Here is a 7,342-nt window from a genome sequence, read left to right on the forward strand (position 1 = left end):
GCCGCCTCCCCCCACGCCCCGCCGACGGGCTCCAGGCGCCGGGAAGCGGGGAGGGAGCCGCGGGAGGCGCGCCCGGGGCCCGCGCGGCGCACCCCGCAAAACTTTCTAGCCCTTCTGCAGACGCCTCTGCGAGCCGCCGCGGCTCCCAAACTTAGGGGGCGCCCGGCTCCGGCGCGGGAGCGCGGGCGGCCACCATCGCGGGCGGGAGAGGAAGCGGCCGCCCGAGCGCTCCCCGGGGCGCCTCCGGGGCGGGGGCGGGGGCGCGGGCGCGGGCGCGGGGCTTCCAGCCGGGGCTGCGAGCCGCCGAGCCTTCCCTTCCCCGAGTCCCGGCGGCGAGCCTGGGCAGCCACCCGAGCGAGGAGGGAGGGGGGAGGAATTAAAAAAAAAAAACAACAAGCAGAGAAAGCGAGCGAGCAGGCGGCGGGGGAATGGGAGGCGTCTGGTGCCACCACGCCGCTCTCCGGCTCCGTGCACTTCCCGGCGCGGCCGCCGCAGCGACTGCGGTGATTTATGGAAGGAGGGAGAGGGGCGGGGAAACTCCCGCGGCCGCCCCGCCCCCTTCCCCGGCTCCCGCCTCCGAGCGGCCCCCAGCCGCGGCGCGGCGAGGCGCGGCGGGGCGGGGAGCCGGGGGCGGGGGAGCGGGGGGCGGGGGGCGGGGGAGCCGCGCGGCTCCTCGGGCCGGGCCCCGCCGGGGCGGGCATCTCCGCGACCTCCCGGCGGCCCGAGGCGGCGCGCCGCAGCCCGGCCCTCCCCGCCGAGCCCCGACTCCGGGATGCACCCGTCGCAGGCCCACCCCTCCGGCGGGCCCTGCCGCTCTGGGGCGCGCGGGGCTTTCGGGCCTGGCGGAGTTGGGGAAGGAGCGGAGGGACCGCCGCGGCGCGCCCCCTGCTTCTCGGCGGCTGCTCCGGGGCCGTGGCTGGACCGACCGACAGGTTTCTTCTCTGAGCCCGCTACTGTGTGCCCGGCCCTGCGCGCTGGGGGCTCCACACGTGGGCCTTTAATCCCGCCACATCCCCGGGAGGGAGCTGTCGTTATCCTGGACGCTTAGGTAACAACAGACTGAGGCTGGGAGAGGTGGAATAAATTGCCGAAGGTCACCCAAGGGACAGGAGGCCGATCCAGGATTTAAGCACGTCTGATTCCAAGGATCTTGCTCTTAAGTACGACGTAGTTCTTTCTGTCTCCCTTTGGAGATGAGCCAGCTGATCCCATCAAAAGCAAAACAAAACCCACAAAACTACCGAAAGGGAGCTGGCCCCGCGCATCTGCGAAGCACGGGGAGGCAGGGGTAACCTTCCCATTTACTCCTGGCTCAGGCTCACCTGATGGGAGCACCCGGAACAAGCGGGGTTGGGGTCGGGGGAGGGGTATGGCAAGGCCGCCCTCCGTCCTCCCAAGGGCTGTGAGGTTGCTGCTGCGGGTTCCTAAGAACAGGGCCCTGCCCGGGAGGTGGACGGGCCTGCCGAGGGGGTACCTAAGGGAATAGTAGCGCTAGGACCTGGACTTCGTGAGCGCTCTTTTGCGCTTTCTAGTAAAACCTTCTGTTGTATTTTGACTACATTGTATTAAAAACCCACTTCTTGGGGCACCTGGGTGGCTCAGTGGTTGAGCGTCTGCTTTTGGCTCAGGTCGTGATCCCGGGGTCCTGGAATCGAGTCACACATCAAGCTCCCCACAGGGAGCCTGCTTCTCCCTCTGCCTAGGTCTCTGCCTCTCTCTGCGTGTCTCTCAGGAATGAATGAATGAATAAATAAATAAATTTTAAAAACCACCTCTTCTAAGCTTTTCCTGGCCCAATGCCTCCTCGTGATTATTGCTCTATTCTGAATTTCCCAATCAGTGCTGCCTCCTATGTTTCTATTTTGTGACGCTCTTCACTCTATGCTCCCTTAAGAGGGGGACAACAGACTCCTGCTACACCATCATTTAGTATCTGTGATGCCTTACATAACTCCCACATGCTAGAATTAGGTAAGCTTGAGGGCAGAGCCCAATCCACCTCTCCACCATTCACACTTAGCTCAGTACCATGCACAGTCAGTGCTGTAAAAATGAAGCTTTAATTAATGATAGGATTAAAAAAAAATCTACCTGTTGTCTTCTGTCCCCAAAGTTGAATTGGCATTTGACAGAGAAATGATTCTATAACTTGTTTTAAATTATTATGTTATTGTACATGGCAATCAGTGAAACATTTTAGACCATGTAGTGAGAGGGAAAAAAAAAACTAAAATAATGGCAGTATTAATGTTTTGTACTGGATTCTTCAAGGTTACTGTCACCAAAGTTGTCTCACATCTCCAAGCTATCCTTCTGAAACTTCAAAATGGCTTCTCTTGCTTTGCCTACCCTTTGTATAATGGTATTTCTTGGGGTCCTATTTCTTGAAATTCCAATCCTATGTCCCTCTTTTTCACTCTAAGGTTCTTTTTGAGAACTCTCACGCATACTCATGCCTTCAATTATCACCAAGACATCAGAGTTTTGCAAACTTCTAAACAAAGCCTCATCTCCCTTTTGAGCTAGCTTTCCATTTTTCCAACTGTTCACTAGCTTCTCTAATAGCTGTACCTAACTAAAACTCAGTACTGCTTTCTCTCATTCTCCACCTAAATCTGCATCTGATTGCACACCAGGGTGGATGTTGCTGCTCTCCAAACTAGACTTCTTACACTCTGCCTCCACTCCAGCTCCCTATGTGTCATGCCCCTCCCAGTGCTCCATCTGTAGCCCATCGGCTGACGTCACTTCCGTCAGTTCCTTGTCACAGCTGACCTGCATTAGGACCACAGCCTCCTCCCCAGTCAATATGCAATCCTCCTTACTTCTGTTATTCTGTTCTCCACACTGAAACCAAAGTTATCCCTCTAAAAGTCAAATCTGAACTTGTAACTCAGTAACCTAATCATTTCTGATTTCCCATCACAGAGAAATAAAGTTAACACAATCAACAAGCTCTCTGTGCTCTGGTCTTTTTAGGCTTATTGAAGCCACTCTGTCCCAACTCCCAACAAATGCCTCACCACTTCTAGAAAACACCTTTGCTAGCAGTCTTGAAAACCTTCCCCTTCTCTCCGCCTGGCAAGTCCTTATCCAACTGAGATGTCACCTCCATGAAGTCTTCTCTCACACTATCCACCCCACAGACACAGAATTTATCGCTCCTCCTTTCCGGCTCCAAAGCTCTAGTGTATTCTCTGAGCACTAAATGTCCTCCAGCATTTAACAAGCAGCATTGTGACTATCCATTTGAAAGTCTTGTTTTCTCCATCCTAACGTTTCTCATTTTAGGTCCACCACCTTGAGGCACTCTTAAACTCTAAATCCTGGGATGCCTGGATAGTTCAGTGGTTGAGCGTCTGCCTTTGGCTCAGGTTGTGATCCCAGGGTCCTGGGATTGAGTCCTGCATCTGGCTCCCCGCAGGGAGCCTGCTTCTCCTTCTGCCTATGCCTCTGCCTCTCTCCGTGTGTCTCTCATGAATAAATAAAGTTTTTTTTTTAAAAAAAAAACAAACTCTGAATTCTGTGCTCCATCCCAAATTTACTGAAGTCCTGCAGTATGCATTTTACAGCCCTCCCCCTTCCTCCCACCAATGAATCTTTTGAACTGCTTGATGTTAGACTGAAAACGAAGCTCCTCAGGATGGTAACTCATGCATCCAGGAGCTCTAATATTTAGCTCAGTGTCTATACACAAGAGATTCTCAATACCCAGGAAGAGTCATGTGATATCTTCAATATTGCCAGTAGAGAAAAACCTTAGAAATAAAGTCATTTGCCCAAGGTAATACAACTTTTAGATGGTGGTACCAGTATGCAAACCCAGGTCTTTAAACACCAAAGAGCAAGCTCTGAGCTACTAGTCTGATGTCAAAATGTTCACACAATTGGTATGTGATAGACCAATAAAAGTTTTTTGCTTGATAAACTACTAACCCTTGATGTTCCGAGCCCATATAAATCATATTGCCCCACACTGGCCCCTGTTCAGCATTGATTGATTGTCTTCTGGGGGTGGAGGGCAAATGATTAGAACAGTGTGGGCATGTGACATGAAGGTAGCCAATCTATCACATGCCAAGGCATGACAAAAAGATTAGCTGCACCAAACAAATTTTTATTCTCAAAAGTTTTAGAAAACACTAAGAGGAAAAAGTAGTTAGAAGTAGTAGTTGGAAAAAAAAAAAAAAAAAAGAAGTAGTAGTTGAGGGGCACCTGGGTGGCTCAGTGATTGAGTGTCTGCCTTTGGCTCAGGTTGTGATCCCGGAGTCCTGGGATTGAGTCCTCCATCAGACTCCCTGCAGGAAGCCTGCTTCTCCCTCTGCCTATGTCTCTGCCTGTCTCTGTGTGTCTCTCACAAATAAGTAAATAAAATCTTTTTTTTAAAAAAAAGAAGTAGTAGTTGAAACTAAAAGGAGGGCAGCCCCGGAGGCTCAGTGGTTTGGCGCTGCCTTCGGCCCAGGGCGTGATCCTAGAGACCCCAGATCGAGTCCCGCGTCGGGCTGCCTGCGTGGAGCCTGCTCTCCCCTCTGCCTGTGTCTGTGTCTCTGCCCCCTCCTCATGAATAAATAAATAAATAAAATCTTTAAAAAAAAAAAGAAACTAAAAAGACATAAGGAGTCATAGGAGCCTTGAGCCCCATATTGCAGGAAATAGATAATCCTTATATACATACAGAACCATCTGTGTGGGTGTGGGTGTGTGTATATAACCACACAGCCATATAACATAGTAGCAAAAATCATGGGTCTTTGGATCAGAAAACCTGGGTCCAGGTCCCAACAATAATACTTATTAGCTATGTCATCTCTATAAAGCTTAACTTCTCTTGGCCTCAGTTTCTTCATCTATACAATACAAACAATAATACCCAGAGTTGTAAAAAGGCACTTAGCATAGCACCCACTACACAGAACCACCCAATAAATAGTGAGTGTGATTCTTCACATTGAAGCTAGGAAGGAGCAAACACCACAAATGAATTAAGAAAGTCAACCAGAGAGAAGAGAGAGTAGGATATTAGAACAGATGGCTTGTAAGAGACATCACCCAGACCTAAGAACTAACTTTCTGGTTCCAATCCCAGTCCACATGTTCTATTAATAAGAGACTCCTTTATCCTCCCCTCTGTCTTGAATCCTAAGGATCAAGTTCAGTCATCTATTTTATATAGTGAAGACACTACTGACTGTGTAGCTATTTGAACTTTAAAAAATGATGAAATGATTGGCAGGTGGGCCACAGTTGTCCCTAGGAGACTGTAGACCACAGTGAAATTTGACTGATGGCTTTACGTTCTCATTAGAGTGCTCCTGTACTCCTTGCTTGTGACTAAGTTGGACTCCTGTTCATTATTGGTTTCCTCCCCAGAAGTTCCAGTACTTAACATGTGACCTTGTAATTGTCCATTTGCAAGTCTGTTTTCTCCATCTTAATGTTTCTCCTTGCACAGGGGCCATGCTAATCTTCTCTGTATCATTCTAATTTTAGTATATGTGTTGCCAAAGTGAGCACTTAATATTTCTCAAAGTGTGGTCTACAACCACCTACAGCAGAATCACCTGTCAGGGACTGTGTTGGTTTCATTCACTGCCACAGAATCTAGCATGATTCCAGACCAGAGTAGAAACCCAAATGACATTGGAACAAAGAACTGGGGAAAGATTTTTTCCCAAAGATTTATTTGAGACAGAGAGAGCATGAACACACAAGTGGGGAAGGGATAGGGTGGGAGGAGAGAATTTCAAGCGGACTCCCCCACTGAGCCCCAGGCCAGACCCCGGGCTCAATCCCAGGACCTTGAGATCATGACCTCAGGTGAAACTAAGAGTCAGATGCTCGGGATCCCTGGGTGGCGCAGTGGTTTGGCGCCTGCCTTTGGCCCAGGGCGCGATCCTGGAGACCCGGGATCGAATCCCATGTCGGGCTCCCGGTGCATGGAGCCTGCTTCTCCCTCTGCCTGTGTCTCTGCCTCTCTCTCTCACTGTGTGCCTATCATAAATAAATAATAAAAAAAAAAAAATTAAAAAAAAAAAAAAGAGTCAGATGCTCAACTGACTGAGCCACCCAGGCAACTGAGGGGAAAGATTTTTAAGAAAATCTATTAATCATTCATTCTGTGCAAAGAGGGGGCACAAACCATTTAGTTCCTTGATTGCTAAAAATGAAGAGACCAAGATTCCTCATCAAACTGTTGCTCTTCCATTTTGGGGGAGGGACCAAGCCATTTTAGTGATAGACTAGTTCATGGTAGTCATTGGATAAGGTTCTCACAACAGAAAAACTCCATGTAAAACTGCTCTGAGGAACTCTTGGTCAGATTTCCAAAACTGTGGTATGGAGTCTCTAAGCCACCACAATTCCCCTTTGCATGCTCTAAAATGGAAACAAAGCCCGACTTAGCAACAAATTCTCAAACTAATGCTGCTGGCAGGCCTCCCACTCAAAACAATAATTGGCTGCAAACTACATTGAACCTGTGAACTCAGGGAGCTCAGGAGACTAGGATAGGTAACTCCAAGGGCAGATTCTATCATTGGCTCATTAACTTCCACAGGATTTCAGATCTCAGCAAATGTACTTTATTGCTAAATGAATGAAAATGGGGACACCTGGGTGGTTCAGTGGTTGACTGCCTTCGGTTCAGGGCATGATCCTGGAGACCTGGGATCGAGTCCCACATCGGGGTCCCTGCATGGAGCCTCATGGAGCTTCTCCCTCTGCCTGTGTCTCTGCCTCTCTCTCTGTATCTTTCATGAATGAATAGATAAAATCTTTTTTTAAAAAATGAATGGAAATGGCTAATGGTCTACACAATATCCTAGAATACAGAGCCTCCCTGGTTTTCCAAGTGACTTTAGGAATTCTCAGATTTCCCATTCCTCTTCAAATGGGGAGTTAGTAAAGATAAAACAACAGTAATAGAAGTTTTGGAACCCTACCAAGGGTTGGGTACTGTATATGGTGCAACATATTTCTTGAATGCTTAGCATGTTTCTTATGTTTTTTCAATTTCAGCATCAAAACAGAGAAGACAAAATTATCATCATGATTTCATATACAGAGAAACAGAGCATCAGAAAGATTAAGTAAATGGCCCAAGGTTACAGGCTAGTAAGCAGCAGAGCTGAGATGAAAACGAAGCTTGACTCCAAATTAAATTCTTTTGCCTCTCTGTCATGTGCCTTTCTCTAAATGAAAGAAGAAAGAAAAGAAAGAAAGAAAGAAAGAAAGAAAACGAAAGAAAGAAAGAAAACGAAAGAAAGAAAGAAAGAAAGAAAGAAAGAAAGAAAGAAAGAAAGAAAGAAAGAAAGAAAGAAAATACCTGGCACCAGTAGATCTC

At 48.6% G+C, this 7,342-nt stretch overlaps 1 non-coding gene across 1 annotated transcript; it reads right to left on the minus strand.

The window, feature by feature from the left end:
• Nucleotides 1–5,407: 5,407 nt before the first annotated feature.
• LOC119872114 lies at nt 5,408–5,514 on the minus strand. Its single transcript, XR_005360297.1, has one exon. It is a non-coding gene; the product is annotated as a U6 spliceosomal RNA (small nuclear RNA).
• Between the last annotated feature and the right edge of the window lie 1,828 nt (nt 5,515–7,342).

Source organism: Canis lupus, chromosome 5 (assembly GCF_011100685.1).
Source record: "Canis lupus familiaris isolate Mischka breed German Shepherd chromosome 5, alternate assembly UU_Cfam_GSD_1.0, whole genome shotgun sequence".
NCBI lineage: Eukaryota > Metazoa > Chordata > Mammalia > Carnivora > Canidae > Canis > Canis lupus.